The sequence below is a fragment of the Talpa europaea genome, assembly GCF_964194135.1.
Source record: "Talpa europaea genome assembly, chromosome: 5".
Lineage (NCBI taxonomy): Eukaryota > Metazoa > Chordata > Mammalia > Eulipotyphla > Talpidae > Talpa > Talpa europaea.
The window spans coordinates 9,058,056-9,076,232 of NC_140071.1; positions in this window are offsets into that span (position 1 = coordinate 9,058,056).

Below are 18,177 nucleotides of genomic sequence, written 5' to 3' on the forward strand. Positions count from 1 at the left end.
CTTATGTTGCACTGAATGAAATCAGATCTACAGATACAAGATAACCAGAGAGTGAAGGATCACACAAATTGAAGAGAAACAATTAATATCTTCATGAATATCACTCAATTGTTTTACATTCTTGGGATAAGTGGCATCTACAACATACCTCAAAGATTTCTTGTCAAACAAAATATTGGAACTCATCCTATTCCATAAGGTTTTAATTGCTCATTTTGTAAAAAGTATATTATTGTAGCAATGTGATTTAATTCTAAGAGCCTTAGAACAGCAGACACTAAATATTGTATATGTATAACAGACATGTGCATCACAAATATACTAATGGTAATTACTTTATCTTACTATATATTTGGAACTGTATCATACTAGTTTCATCATTTTACTTATATAAATTTTTATATTTTAAGAGAATTGCTATGCATCATAGAAGCAAAAATTAAGAATGCATTATTATCCAGTAATTTTCCTCTGTCCTTTCCACAAATTTGCCACCAGCTCCTACTCTGCAGAGATCCAACTCTTGGTCTTTATTTATGATGAACTTGATACTGACCCAAGTGGAGAAAACTAGAGATCCCAATATGGTAAATAATTTTAAAAGCAGAGAATCACCATTCAGAGCTAAGTTATACAATCTGCCATAATCCAGGCTCTCAGGAGATGTACACTAGATCGCTCTCTTGCTCTCTCTCTCTCTCTCTCTCTCTCTCTCTCTCTCTCTCTCTCTCTCTCTCACACACACACACACACACACACACTTTAACTGTTTTATTCAGGGGTTATATCACTTTACCCATTGTACATTGATTTAAAAATAAATTGGATGTGTTGTTAGGTGGAAACACATCACCTCAGAGAGGCATGTATATGAATCAAAACCACCATATCCTTAGGATCCTGTGATGGAAAAAGCAACCACAACAAAGTTAGGGATATCCCCCCACATGCATGCCATTTTAAATGATATGGAAACCAATAGGTACCCATTTCTAAAAACAAACCTTTCACCATAGCTATTTCTCCCAATACCTAGTCCTAGAGGTCAAAGGGTCCGAAACAGAGAAAAAAAGATCACATTATGGTCAAAAAATGACATCCTAGTTCATGTGCACGTGGTAGGTCTGGAGGGAGTATGTGGGGAAAGGAAATGGGAGTAACTTAGAGTGAAGTAAGGACACTAGTACATTAACTTTGACCTTGAGTTTAACGTTTTCTACTGGACTTAAAAAAAGATTTTATAATTCAAGTGGTCAGAAAAATTATGGAATATGGCCAAAACTTCATGAATAGATAAGAAAGCTAGAAGTAACTGAGCAGACTGCAATGACAGTGTATGGAAAAAGTAACATGAAATAATTCTTGTTCATATTATTGTACAATGCCATATGGTATAGATTCTTAAGTGCTTTCTGAAAATAAGCAAGGAATTAATTTATTAACTAAGCAACATGCACTGAAACTTAGTAATGTCACCCTATTTTTAAGGAGTAAACACATTAATCATCATGCCAGTTTTCAAAAAGTAATCTGAGCTGTTGGAATAACAAGCTGTCTTGAATCAACTTTCATTAATACTTCACCAAAAACAGTTATGGTAGGCAGTGTTTCCAGCAACTTAAGTGATGATTTCATTCTACATACCTTGAAGAATCAATGACTCAATAATCAATAATCAATTATTATGAGCATTTAATAATTTTACCTGTTGGGATAATCCACCCACAATATATTATAGGCATCTTTAGATTACAATTACAAATGTTCTTAGAGTTGTTTTTTCCTTTATATTCTCTGCCAAAACACTAACATTTTTTTCTTACATCATATATATAATATTTGCTCTGATTTTAATGATAAAAATCAGAATTGCCACAAACATTCAATCTCACTCAATGACTTGTTCTCATCAAGTTTGAAGATTCACTCAATCTGTTTCCAGACAATGATATATTTACAATGTTTGAACTAAGGTGTATAGAGTTGCTAATGGGAAGTTTCATTTATGTTCATATTTCTAAATAATTCTGTTATAGCATCTCCCCAACTTTTCATGGGCAAATCTCTGGCAACTTTTCTATACAATTTCATGTGGTCCCATAAGGTTTGTACAAACAAGCAGTGTATCAAGAACCAAATTCTACAGCTATAACGTTAATGTTATTTACTTCAAATTTTTTTCTATGGGAAAGTTATTCTTCAGATTTTAAGTAGTAAACAAAAAGTCTTAAGAAACTCCAGAATTCTGATAAAAGCTTATAGGTTTCCACAAGCCATTTGATAAACCTGATGAACAAATTAACACTAGTAACACAAAAAGTTATCTGTACAACCATGTAAAATCTTAGATAGGTAAGAGAAATTAGTTGATCCATAGATCCTTTTGACAACCACGGCACACCACATCCTAATTTTGAGTTTGTCTTTAGCCGTGTATAATGTCAACATCATTTTATTACCTCAGTTCTTATCAAAAAATAAGGTCAGTGAATTTCACCATCCACATGGAAGTTATTACTCGTCTGTAGTAACTTCCTTATACCTGATCTATTTTGTGATATACATTTGGGGAGAAAGAGAAGTTTTTCTAGATACTGTAAAATCAGAGGATGATTCTGTTTCTGTTCCATATTATATTTTTATGAGTTAATGCTTTTGATTATAGAGAATTTAGGATAAATTTAGAACTCTCAAAGGCATGGGATATTGTGTTGTGACTATAAGATGTTGCAATTTTACTTCATCCCCAGCAACAGTTTCCATTCTATGTAATAGCATCTTACAGATGAAGCTTTCTGACATCTGCCATTGGATAATACTGGGATACTGTACAATAATGCAAAAATAACACTGAGCTACTAATTAGCACTCTAATGATTCTCAGATATATTTCATGGGTGAATTTACTCTATAGAATCTGAACGTATTTTTCAAAATATGGATGGAACCTCTGTGATTGGTGCTTGTATATAAATGTCAATTGTGCATGTACTTACAAATTTGAGAGGCCAGAAAAACATGTGACTTAACATATCAGAAAATCTGATATAAATGAGTTGATCCAAGACAGAGGCAAAGGAGATCCAAGAATTTGAAAATGAAGTACTTAAAATACAGATCTGAAAGGGTCTATTAAGTATTTCCTGCTAGTTGACCCAAAATTAAAGACAAAGTCTTAAAGCCATATGGTATCCAAGTTTTAAGATGCATTGCCATTTTTCACATTTCATAATGTCAAATCATTTTTCCTGACAAAAAAGTCATAAATAATCATTTCTTAAATTTGCATAATTGATGCAGTACAGAATTAGAACACTAGTAGGTGCTCAAAGACATTCTCTCACTTAGAAATCAGCCATCTCCCCAACACAACGTTGCAATATATAACCTATTTGACATCAAAGCATTTGAGGATTTACCTAAAACACCAAATTTCTGATATCTTTTGAAAAACCTGGAGGCCTGTGAATTCTGGATTATATCAGGTTGGCTATGAGCTCTGTGGGCTAAGCACACGAGAACAGTAGTGGGTCTATGTTTGCTAGATTTTCTCATTGCCCACTCCATATCTCATTTCATTTTGTCTTAATTGCTTATTTAAGTTAGCTCCTGCTTCCTTTATTTTATTGAATTTGGGATCTCTTAGTACCTCTAATGATATCTTCTCTATCATCTTTTTGAAAATATAACAAAGCATTCATATATATCTTCAGGAACAATCCCCATGCAACTAATCAAACTTCCTTTTCATCTCAGCTCAAAGAAAGATAAGAATGAAACCTAATTCTCAATTCCATTATCTATATTATCATCATAGTCAACAGACTTGCTTTTCTGCTTTTATTGTCTTTATCTTCACTTTTGGATTTTGTTCCTTATTAACTATCTTTTACAGATTTTTGGTAGAACATGCCTTTAATTCATTTTGATGGAAAAAGGGACATATTTAAAATAAAGAAAAGTGTTATTACATTGAGTTTCATCATCTTATTTTTATGTATCTGTTTATCAAATATCCAAAAGACTTCTGATGCAACTTAGGGATACTTTTTTTTTTAAATATATATAGGACATAATACAGTTAAGTGGGATAAAAAGTACTAAAGTTCAGTTCTTACACATTTTATGGCTTACTGTTATAATTTAGAAAAATGCTCAGAATCAGGCAGGGTTGGAAAGGCAACCCTCATACAACATAGCACTGCCCCTAAAAGATTTTACTAGGCCAGCCATCCTTAACCTTTAACTTGCCTAGGAGTTACCTAGAAGGCTTGCCAAAAGGCTGGTGAAAAGTAAAATTTTGCCAAATGTTTTCCTAGATAATGTTGATTCTGTCCATCTTAGAAATGCTACCGGATACCTGTTACATGTAACTGTAATCCTCTAAGGGTAAGTGTATCTAATTCCTGCATTCCTATGAAATCACACATATATGGGGGGATGCTTAATACATAAATATTAAAGGAACAAGCAGTTTGATAGTGTGACAAAATAATATTTGGCTAATTGGGTTTGATGGGGTCTCAATTAACAGGACATTCAACCACTGAAAGAGAAGTGCTTGATTTCATCTGTTGATTTTGCCTTTTACTTATGAACTGGGAAACCCCAGGTTTGTAACTGAAAACATACTGTCTTATCTTCCATAAACTATGTAGATATAATCTTAATTCTCTTCCTTGTTAAATGCAAGTACTAAAATAGAATTAAATAGATCAAACTGTGAAGCCTAAGAAAAATAATATGTCTAACTTTAATTTCTGTGGCATGCTGTATTTATATTGCAATTTCTTATGTTCTCAAAATTTTATAGTCATATGATAGTTTAATCATTTGCCTTAAAATATTCAAGAAGATATTTTTCCAATTAACTTTAAATTTTATTCCTTGGTAAAGTTTTTTTTTTTAAAAGAACTAAATAGTACCTTTATCTTTCTTTATATATACAGATTAAGCCAAGAAATCTGCAAGGCAGCTACAATTAACTGAAAGATTTTTTTTCTTGTAGCGAAGTTTGTTTTCATTCATTCATTCATTCATTCATTTTGTGCCAGCGCTTAAGACAACTGATTTATGCATACCAAATTATGTCTCTTTCCTCCTGGATATCTAACTGTGACATTACCTTCCCATTCTTACAAGTGTGGCTATTTTTACTGTTACTGCCAAAGGACTGTGGTTGACAGTATGAAAACTATCGATCCCTTCAAGCCTAGTCCATAAAAGATTCCAGAGGGTTCTGTACTCTTACAAAAGTGTGAACTCCCAAGAGAAAAGGAACCTGGTTTCTGAACAACAATATGGCACAGGATAACCCTTAGTCTAGACTAGATAACTTTGTGTTAAACAACCAAGAACTGTGAGGTTTGTTGGGCTAATAGTATTTGCCCAACAAATATCATAATTAGTACATTGTAGTAGAGTCCTGTCATCATGTTATAAAGTAGAAAATTTAGGTAAAATCATCATCTGTAGTCATTTGGAGGCAGAGACCATGATCACAGATATTCCAGACCCAAAGCAGTGTGTTACAATGAGTCAACTGGATTAAGATACCTATTAATGGCCGCCTTCACAAAAGTATGATGAAAATGAGATTAGTTCAGAGAGAATTTCTTTATCTTTATATGGAACTCAAGAACAATAACAGAATTCAATGCCTAAACGGTTTGTAAAAGCTAAGTGCAATTTGAACCGCAAAAAAAGACATTGCAAATATCTTTTTAGAAAAAGAGCTCTTTAGCTTGTCAAACAAAATGACATGGCTTGCTTGAATGATCATATTGGAGCTTTAACTCCACATACAACTTTTTTTGCCCCAAATCGCCTCAAGTTACTCAAGATTATTTGAGAGTGGAAGCAATGTTGAGATTTATGAAAGGAAATCAAAGGGCACTTACTTTTATCTAGACAATAACTCTACACTGACTGCCATATGGAAATCATTAGATACACAATGAGAAATCTAACAGTTTTTGAGGAAGTCTTATTGACAAAAAAACAAGCATCCAAGGCTAAAATGTTTTAGTATAGTATAATCATTCAAATAAATCTTTGGGTCTCAAAGGCTGCACATACAGGCAACAGACTGAGAGCACTGTTTGGTAACAGGAGGATTCACTAGTGCAATGGAAGAAAAAGAGAATGAAATGTTGTATATGAAGTAAAGGTAGGCACAGTGTGTAGAGCAACAGGCCAGAGAGTTCCTCTCATCTGGCAGAATCTAAGTGTCATTCCTAGGAGTATTTAGACATTAATATGGACCGAAATCTTCTACTTTTCTCCATTTTCTTTCTTTCCTGAAGGGCATTTTTATTGAGGCTATCCTCTCCTGCCCATCCCTGGCTGTAAGCACCCATAGGGTGCATGGAAGAATTTTGCCTTTTAGACATTAATCCTTTAGAGAAGACTATCACTTAGAGGTCTTGGACATTTTATAGCTGGGCAAAAAGATTATCTCCTTTGGGATGCGTGAGTGAGTAGACTTATGTGGAAGATGATCACTGGACCAGATATAAGTGAGACAAAGGAAAAAATATAGAAATTGCCTCATCATTTACTAAACTTATGTTTGAGTTCCCTTGGGGACACAGCTCGACTAAATTCCTGACCTCCCTTGAAGTTAGAGGTGCCATATGAGTCACTTCTGGCATTGGGGATCCAAAGGAAATGATTTCCACATTTCTAGGCATGAGCCATAAAATCATCCCTTGTGATTAATCCTCCATTTGCTCAACCCAGAGCTGGATGTACAGAGAAAATAGTGAGATGCAGAGGAAGGATGAGTCACAAGAATGAAGGAACTGTAAATATATTTCACAGTTTTCTGGGGCAATCCCCAACCCTGGTCCAACAGGCAAGAAAGCGAAGCTATCCTCATAAATTTAAGGTTTGACTAGGCTCCATGCAGAAATCTGCTGCCTGAAGTTAAAACACTCTTTTCATATTCCCTGAGGCCCAAGAAGCCAGATAAAAAACTTTAATAATGGTACACAGCCATTACATATTGAAGTGCATTCTTTTGGAAAAAAAAAAAAAAAAACAAGACTTAGTCCTAAATTATGTGCCTACAAACACAGTCGCTCTATAGTTTAGGGCAACTTGGAAATAGAAGCCCCTCCTATCAAGAATAATTACATTCTTAACTTCAGTGACTTTACTGTTCCTACCTACGTAAACTAAATACAAACTTGAGTTTACTGGAAAAGCTCTCACAGAGTAAAGTCTTTCAGATGGCTTCCTGAATTTAAATTCTTACTTGATTATCTAATAAATTATTTAACTATCCCTAAGACTTTATTTTCAGTTAACAGAACAAATGCAATGACTTTAGGAGCTGAAGCCCTCAATACTCTCAAAGACTTCAGGTGATTGAGAAATAAAATGATCTACGATTTTATTTGGAGTTTAATACTATAACCAAGTGGGTGCAATATTAGTAGGATCACATTACAGCTAATAACTTTAATTTGAATGTAAAAAGCACAACATTTAACATGGTTAAAGTGGAGGAAAGTTGCTCTTTTCACAGTGAAAGCAATACTGACAAAATCTGTCTAGGTAAAACTACTATCTAGTATCTCCAACATTTTAAATAGATATATGCTTTGATTGAACAATTATAATTTGGGGATTTTTTTCAAAGATTAAAAAGATGAACACTCATGCAATAATGTAAACACAATGCATATACAAATACATGTATGCCTACACATATGCACACTCATATACACATACAAACAATGGGGGATTGTAAGATAACACTGTAATCTAAAAAGGGGAGGTTCCATGTCCCCTGCCCTACCTGAAAAAGGGTGGATCTGAGCAGTCAGGGGAAGCAAAGAAGGACTTAGAAGACCTGGAGGAGACACATGGAGCAGAAAGACATGTGGAAAAGAAACTGTGCTTGCTTCTAGGTCATGGACTTGCACCAGGACTTGGGGGACATGGAAAAAGACACTTGGAAGTGATATGGGTGAGAGACCTATGGGGAGGCTGACGCTGACAATGGCAGCCTTTATCTTCACATATACTTTGATTTTACGTTTTTCCTTCCAGACTGGCCTGGCCCCTTCTGTACCTTTCCTATGGTTCCCAGCCAGAAGGTTCCTTAAATTTGTGACAAGTTTTCAGGCCTTAGCAATCCTGCTTTGGGCCAACCCTGTTTGCCTGGACAGTTGGCTAGTAGGGTGTGGGTAACGGTGGTGCTTCACTGGGAAATCAACCTTTCTCTTCTCTTCTCTCCTTTCTATTGCACACTATTCTGTTAAAGTTCTTTTCTACTAAAGATCTTATGCACTAGAGTATTCTTTGTCTTTATGTGGCAGGTGGCAGAATACATTTAAGTATGGGGGTCTTGGGGTACTCCTCAATCTGCCTGCTACTTACCCAAACATGTAAATCAAAAGGGGTACTTGAATACCCCCCAGTATGTGCACACAAAGACATACAACAAAGCAACTAAAACTATTTCCTGTATTTTTCTTCAGTGACTTGGCCAGTGACTATTGTGATTTACATACGCTTGTGGTAACAGATTGATAAAACAGATAGTGTCCCATGTCTCTTGGCACACTGAAGGTTGAAAAACTTGGGACAAGTGAAGAGAATGATGCTGACTTTTACAACAAGGATCTCCAATGCCATCTATAAAATCACTACTGTAGGAAATTAGGTGCATGTCCATTATTTGTAAAAGGCAGGGACAGGTTCTGCTATCTACTTCAAAGGAAATCTGGGACAAGATGCTTGATAGAAAATTAAAATAATAACTATTCTCCAAATCATTATGAATGTTATAGACCATAATACATACAAGGTGTTCCATACATTATTGGACACATTTGATGGTCAAAAGTCTATTTCTGTCATTATGATTAGTTACCACTTTCACTGCTGAGATGGAAGGCACTATTTACTAAATTATTAGGTGTAAAAAAGGCAGTTAAAGAGCAGCGAATGCAATATGTTCCCATTTTTGAAAACTCAGGTGGATAAAATGGATAAAAGGAAGTTTTCCAAAACATTTTTCCCTTTGGGGATGAGAAATATATTGGATTGGGAGGATTCCAGCTTGTTCTTTATAAAGTTAATTGTTTTAATTTTCGACAATTGGCAGTATCATTGAGAATGAGAACCAAATGTTGGAGTATTACAGCTAGATTGCGAACTTTTTATAAAACTTGTATGCTTAAAACACAAGAAATGGCAGTGTTTCAACCATAATTCTAAAATATACTAATTAGAGCTACTCACATAATGAACTCATATGATGCTGTGTTAAAATGTCACAACATAAAAATAGGGCATGTATTGGGCCTCCCTGGTGGCTCAGGCAGTTGAGTGGCACCCTATGAAGCTGTTTGCAGCCTCTGCAGCGCGGGTCCGGTCCCGGCCGGCTGGCAAGAATCCCACATGGCACGGCAGACCTCTCCTGTCTCACCCGCTGCTCCCTTCAGGAGTGTGTTTCAGTCAGTCTGCCTGTTCTGCTCCCCGCTCTGTCTCTGGTGAATCCTCTCACCATTCCATGCATCTGGCCTATACCCCAGCACTTGTATAAACAAAATAAATCTTTAAAAAAAATAGGGCATATAAAAATATTACAAAGAATCAGGCAATACAACATGCCATGCTACATTGTACAGGGTTTCCATCCCTAGAAGAAAGGGCTTACAAACTTTGTAACACTGCCTGAGTTATTTCTGTAGCTGATGGGAAGAAGAAATTTACTAGACCCAATATGTATGAAGTTCCTACTATGTGCTGAGCACTGGGTCAGACAACCCAGCCTCTCATACAGCTGTGCCATTGTACAAGGAGGAAGGTATAACAGATACTCATTTTATCCACCAAAAAAAAAAAAAATGAAGGCTAGAAACATTAAGAAACTTAGCTACAATTATATCATTCCTAAGTGGCGCCCTTTCTGTAATATAATAAGAACCTGGTTTTTTTAGTTGTTGTTTGTTTTTTTAAAGATTTATTTATTTATTTATACAAGCACTAGGTACAGTCAGAAGTGCAGGAAGGTGAAAGAATTCACCAGAGCCAGAGAGGGCAACAAAACAGGCAGACTGACTGAAATACACTAATGAGGGGAGCAGCAGGTGCAACAGGAGGGGTCTGTCACGCCATGTGGGACCCTCACCAGTGGCAGGGGCTCGAACTGGTGTTGCAGAGGCTGCGGGCAGATTTGCAACCCGGCGTTCAACCGCTGCACCACTGGGGAGGCCCCCCAAGAACCTTTTTTAAGGGTCCATGATAAATATTCTCTAGTGAATAAGAAGAATTTTGTAAAAAATCTTCTCTTGTGGCACAGATGAGAATTTCAATTGGGATCCAAAAAACCTAATTCTCATTTGGAATTTTAAAAATGTTAAAGATTAGTTAAGAGACAATCAAAAGAAAAATAATGGTACAAAAACTTATTAGTATAAATTCATTTGTTAATGCATTCAAATGTTCACTACTATCTGTATTCCCATTTTTATACACTATAGAAATATAAACTTGGACAAGGGAGTAATGTTTCTTCTGGGCCCAAATAAAGATAGTCTAACCTAATCTTCTAACAAAAGTCAGATTTACTAGCTCAAAATATTTAGTGTTTAATCTAAGGAGATTCAACTATTTAAAAAGGCAAACATAATGTTGTAAGGAGAGATTTTATAGGGTGTTAAGAATGTTCTAAGTGATTCAAAAAGTTGTGTTAATTTTTGAACACCTGTAACCCTTTAAGAGCATTTTTATTAATTAACTGCTTATTTTTCCTTACTCTCCTTTGAGGGGATAAGAACTATGAGGGCCTTCCTGGTGGCCTAGGGGTTTAATCTCAGCACTATCACCCAAAGACCTGAGGTCAATTCCCAGCCAAGGAGCTGACCCACATGGTACAGCAGACCTCTCTCATATCGCCTGCTGCTCCCCTCAGCAGTGTATTCCAGTAGATCTGCCAGTTCTATTCCCCACTTTTGTCTCTGGTGAATCCTCTCACCTCATACCTCGGGCCTCAACCCCAGTTCTTCCATGCTAATATATATATATATATATATATATATATATATATATATATATACACACACACACACACACACACACATATATATATAAGAAAAATAAAAAGAACTAATATATCACACACTGACCTTGCACTAATTCCCATGTTGGTAAAGGAAATGATGAAACAGAAAAAATGTGGGCCAAAAAGCTTACGTTACTATTTAAATCTCAGTTCTACCAATTATTACCTCTGTTGGATATATTTCTGAAATACCTGCTTTGTTATTTCCTTGGGTGTGAAATAAATATGATTCTAAAGCATGGGATGGTTGACAGTATAAAATAGGATAGCAGATATAAAATCTTCACACATTTAGAACAATACAGCGGTGGTAGCAAACATTTGGTAAATATTAGTCGAAGAGATCAGAAATATCAAAATATGAAATGTTTTCAGAAGTAAATGGGATATGTGTGCATCAAAGTGTCATCACAGAAATTTACATAATATATTTGATTTGCCTGATCAGTTTTTTTTTTTTTCTTTCAAGGACATAGTTGGATTACCCAGTTTCAACCTAACTTGTTTAAATTTTTCTGTTTGTTGTCAGTGTTTAATTTGACTTCAAGCCTCTTTATTTCTTATATACTTAAAATGTATTTATATTTTTAAAATGTGACTATTAAATTATTTACTTGGAAACTCATTATGTACTATTAGGTGAGTTAAGTAACATTTGCATAAAGCCAAATCCGTACATGTTACTATATGGGTGCTCTATATTGATGGAATCTCATATTCATGTATTTGATGAGGCAGAAATATTATTTTTCCAAAATGTAGCAAGAACAAAACATGTTTTAGAAGAATGATCAAATAGATGATGAAATTCAGATAAATATCTTTGTATATTTCTATTTTATTCTCTGTTACTCTCTGTCCCATGCACTAGCACTTAATCTCTATTAGTCACTCAATGGAAACAAGAGATGAAATAATTCAAAAGTCACTCCCCCGAAAAAAAAAAAAAAGTCTATGCTATCAGAGTTTGAGCTACACTAGGCATTTTAGTATATTAAGTTTTATTTAAATTAGGCATCCAAACAATAAATGCCATTCACACATATGGAAGTGAATGCAAATTGAGTAATTTTAAACAAGAAGCAGCATTTTTAGAAGCCTTAAAATGAAGAGTAATTATACTCATTAGGTAACCATCAAATCTATAGGATTTAGATTTCAAGTGAATTAAGCATTGAAGAAGGATAGATTTATTTGACAGTCTGTTGAAGAGCTTCTCTGAATTGCAATATTTTTGGTTGATATGCATGTGTACAAGACCAACCACTCTGAAAATGAAGTGCTGTGAAAAATGTCAAGAGATCAATTTGGTATAATCATTGCTCTGGACTTAAGCACTGTGGAATGAAGTACAGTAAATTATTGAAGTGTTTCATTTTGAAGGGCACATTAAATACCATTTAATTATATCTGTTCAAAACCTGAAGGAATTTTTAATGCAACATTCAAAATTTCTAAAATTAGAATGAAAAATCTGTTTGAAACATTTGTATTTTCACAGAAAAACACTAAGCATCTCAGAACTTTCCAAATAAAAATTCCATTAACTCTCAAAAGGAATATTTCCTATTTAGTGGCTTATCTATTGCTAATCTTACCTCTAAATTCTTATTGGCTATGTCTGCTCTAATTGTTGACATCTCAAACAATTTCTATTTACTCTTACTTAGCACGTGCCTATAGCCCTGCAGGGAACCCCTTTGAATTCACACACTTAATTACCTCCTTCTCTCCAGGAAAGTGTTATTCTGGCAAAAGGAGAGGGGACAGAATTTAATAAATGGTGCCATAAGCTAAATAGTGATATTATGGGGATTTGTATAATAGGAGAGGTCAGAAAATATACTGTCAAGAAACATCCTTTAAAAGTTGGAAAATAAGGCACTGGGAAGACAAATTATCTTCTCTATGATTTATTTTAATAGAGAGCTTAAAGTGTGTCTAACTACCTACAATTTATCTGTCTTATGCCCCATCTACTATTGATTAAAGGTTAATGTTCTATAAAGTGTCAAGGTAAACCTTGATTTTTTTCAGGGGGAGAACATCAGGTCAAATGCAAATTGTTCCATTCATTAGAAAAGATACCATCAAAAGCTAAGGGTTTATTGTCCTGAAGGACATCAATCAGTTTCATATCTAGCCAAGTAATATTATTTTAGTTCAACATTCAATTTCTAAATTTTGATAATTTGCAAATCTTCAAGTGCTCTTTGAATTTTCTTTATTAGCTTGTTAAATCACTAACTGATGAGTTTAATTAAATTTTTACAAGCTCAAGCTATATTATATGATACACTTGGTAAGTAAATGAAGGATACTAAAGTTCTGATAGATTAGAACCTCAATTTCCTAGCCTACTGAGACTATTTTCTAAATAAATTTTGAATATCTAAACTTAGGAGATGTCATAACCCAATGTAAATATTAAAATTCTTAACACATAATCATGAAACACATAATCATTCATGTTTGATTTCCTTCCATTAGTGCAAAGGGTCAAATATCATCGTGCATGTCAGATAAGTCTGTAGTATTATCCTGGAGAAGATAATTATACACAAAATCAGTGCACATAAGGCGTTTCTCTCTCTTGCTGTTCTTTACATTTATGTCATTACTTTACCATGAAAATATTCTGAGTTCAGCATAGCAATATTTTATATCTCATTGCTTATAACACCGGAGTAGATGTATATTTAGGATAAATACATGTTCATTATATATGTGTAAAATATATGACACATGGTTTATTACAAAAGTTACACCTAAAGTTTCATTCCCTTGGGTTCACTGAATAGAGTGAATTGTTTAAGAAAATGGATTTCATGCTTGTTTTTAAATATTGTTAGTATTTTTTGTTTTTATTTTTTAAATAATGGTAAAAGAACTTCAAATCCATTGACCTTTAGTTCCCTTTTGTGTTTATAAAACATTGTTATACTTTTATGAATTACAACAGGCTGGATTATTGCTATGAATGATATAAATAGAGGTTATATATTAAAAATTTAAAACACAAAGGTACATTGCACTGCATCACTGTGGTTTGAAGTATCTTGACTCTTCCGAGTGCTAATGCCCTGAGACCATGGAATCAATGTGTACTCATTGTGATATGAAGATCCCAAAACTTGGAAAGAAGCAACAGAATTTTTACACTAATATGTGATCTTTGTCATCTTAGAAATAATGTCCTGGGACAAGACCAGAACAGAAGAGACACATGCCTGAGAATGGAGAGCAGCTTTTAAACTGTACTTAATCAGTTATGAAGATATCATTGGATACATTTTAATAATTTTATTTATATGCCCAGTATGCATTCACATTGACATTAAGAGTAGCCTGCAAGGGAGATCATTTAACCCTATAAATATGTTCTTTGATTTTTCAAGATAGCAGGAGATGGTCTTCCAAAGAGTCAGCTCAGCTTTTCTCAACATGCCTTGAGCTGGCTTCTTCTAATGTTATCTTGATATGGGGAACTAAAGGTCAATGGAGACCCTGTCAGATTTGGGGAAACTATTACCATTATGAAGGGTAAGGTAAAATATCAGGCTTTTCTGCCCTCCCGCCATCAGGATAGATGATGGATCCTTGTCCTGAATGCACGCCTGATGGCGGGCACCTGGAATAGGGTGTAAGCATAGGTAGATGTGATTCACCTGGGCTAAGACTGTGCTTTTTAAGGGCCATGTCACGGGGATGCCAGCAGAAGCCAAAAGAGAAGCCGAGAAAGAAATAGCAGAAGCCGAGAGAGAAGCAGAGAACGCCAGGGAGCCCAGATAGAGTGAAGACTTGCTGGGGGCTGGGAGGCCTGCCAGCCTCCCGGCCCCCCAGCATCCCTGCCTGCCATATGCCTGGTGAACCCCAATAAAAGACCTGCCAAAAACCACTGAGGACTCTGACTCCTCCTTTACCCAGTCTGCAAGGGATCAGGAAACCTGTACTGTGTCCTGTTCCTGCCCTTACACATTATGTTTTTAAGATTTATTTTTATTTAGGAAGGTATAATACCTAACACGTTCTATGAAGCCAACATTACACTAATACCAAAACTGAACAAGGACAACACAAAAAAAGAAAACTATAGGCCAATCTCCCTAATGAACACTGATGCAAAAATCCTCAATAAAATTTTAGCTATCAGAATCCAACAGTGTATCCATAAGGTAATTCACCACGACCAAGTAGGATTCATTCCAGGGACACAAGGATGGTTTAACATCCAAAAATCAATCAACGTTATCCAACACATCAACAAAAAGAAATATAAAAAACATATGATAATATCAATAGATGCTGAGAAAGCTTTCGACAAAGTGCAACACCCATTCATGATAAAAGCCCTTGAAATTCTTGGGATACAAGGAACGTACCTCAACATCATAAAGGCCATATATGACAAGCCAACAGCCAGTATCATTCTCAATGGTGAAAAGCTGAAAGCAATTCCATTAAGATCTGGAACAAGACAAGGATGTCCACTTTCACCACTGCTTTTCAATATTATACTGGAAGTCCTAGCCAGAGCAATAAGACAAGAGAAAGACATCCAAGGAATCCAAATAGGAAAAGAAGAAGTCAAACTATCACTCTTTGCAGATGATATGATAATATACATAGAGAACCCCAAAAACTCCACAGAAAAACTAATTCAGCTCATCAATCAGTTCAGTAAAGTGGCAGGATACACAATCAACACGCAAAAGTCAGTAGCCTTCCTATATACAAACAATAAATCTGAAGAAGAAGAAATCAAAAAAAACATCCCTTTTATTATTGAAACAAAAAAAATCAAATATTTGGGAATAAATCTAACAAAAGAGGTAAAGGACCTATACAAAGAAAACTATAAAACACTGTTAAAAGAAATAGAAGAAGACACAAAGAAATGGAAAGACAGCCCCTGCTCATGGATTGGGAGAATAAACATTATTAAAATGGCCATCCTACCAAAAGCAATATACAGATTCAATGCTATTCCAATCAAAATTTCAATGTCATTCTTCAAAGATATAGAACAATTATTGATGAAATTCATATGGAATCACAAAAAACCCCGAATAGACAAAGCTCTCATGAAAAAAAAAAGAAGGGAATGGAGGCATCACACTCCCAGACTTCAAACTCTACTACAAAGCCATAATCATCAAAACCGCATGGTATTGGAACAAGAACAGACATACAGACCAATGGAATTGAATAGAAAATCCAGAAATAAACCCACAGATTTATGGTCAACTAATCTTTGACAAAGGAGCAAAGACTATGCAATGGAGCAAAGAAAGTTTGTTCAATAAATGGTGCTGGGAAAACTGGGTCGCTACATGCAAAAGAATGAAGCTTGACCACTACATCACACCATACACAAAAATCAACTCAAAATGGATTAAAGAACTAGACATAAGGCCTGAAACCATAAAATACATAGAAGGAAATATAGGTGAAACACTACGTGATTTGCATATCAAAGACATCTTTACAGACACATCACCCAAAGCAGTGATAGTGAAGGCAAAGATCAACAGCTGGGACTACATCAAATTAAAGAGCTTCTGCACAGCAAAAGAGACAATAACAAAAACAAAGAGAAACCCCACCAACTGGGAGAAAATTTTTGCACACAACACTAATGATAAAGGACTGATCACAAAAATCTGCAAAGAGCTGATGAGACTCAACAACAACAAAGAAAATAATCCAGTCAAAAAAATGGAGAGAGGAACTAAAAAGAAACTTCTCTGAAGAGGAAATGCGAATGGCCAACAGGCATATGAAAAAATGTTCAACATCACTTGCAATCAGGGAAATGCAAATCAAAACTACCATGAGATACCATCTTACACCAGTGAGAATGGCACATATTAAAAAAACTAGCAACAACAAATGTTGGCGAGGGTGTGGAGAAAAAGGAACTCTTCCGCACTGTTGGTGGGAGTGCAAACTGGTCCAACCACTATGGAGAGCTGTGTGGAGATTTCTGGACCTACTAAACATAGAGCTTCCACAGGATCCAGCAATTCCACTCCTAGGTATTTACCCAAAGAACACAGAAACATCAATTCCAAAGAACACCTGCACCCCTATGTTTATAGCAGCACTATTTACAATAGCTAAGCTTTGGAAACAGCCCAAATGCCCAAAAATAGATGACTGGATCAAGAAGATGTGGTCCATATACACCATGGAATATTACTCAGCATTCAAAAAAGATAAACACATGCAATTTGCAGCAACATGGATGGCGCTAGAAGGGATCATGCTCAGTGAAATAAGCCAAAAAGAAAAAGAAAAATACCGGATGGTCTCACTTATAGCAGGAATCTAGAAAACTTAAATAAGGGACCAGGAAAATGAATAACTATAAGAAAGAGAAAATCAAAATCAACAAAAACTATGAACCAGAGACACTTTTTGGGGGGTGGGGGGCGGGAGGGGAGGGATTTGGGGTCAGAATGGGGGGATTGCAATTGTACGGGGAATATAAAAATAAAATTTATTAATTAAAAAAAATAAAATAAAATATCACAAACGTAAAAAAAAATATTTTTATTTATTTATGCATATAAAAACTGGGGTGTAGGCCAGAAGGGTGGGTTGTGGTGGTGGGGGTGGGGAGATGAGAGAATTCACCAGATTTGGGAGCAGAACAGGCAGATCTACTGAAATACACTGCTGATGGAGCAACAGGTGAGACAGGAGAGGTTTGCTGCACCATGTAGATCACCTCCCTGGCTGGGGATCGAACTCATGCTACAGTGGCTGCAGATAGTTTCATAGTCGTGAGACTTAACCCCTGTGCCACCAGGGAGACCTCTATTGCCATTATTTAAAGAATAAAGATTAATTGAAATTAAGAGTGGGAATGTCCTAGATGATAAGAAAAGATAGGTTTTCTCTCAGTCTTTTGCCTTTTCTACTAATAAAAGAATCAATTGCTTCTCTTCCTTTTATGACTTAGAAGAAAGTGGTCATTCTTTTTTTTTTTTTTTTAATCAGTGGCCACATCCTCCCTATCTGCAAAACTGAGATTTTTAACTCTCAGGATAAAAGGATGAAGTCATCCTCTCCTTGCCAAGTAAAGTCTTCCC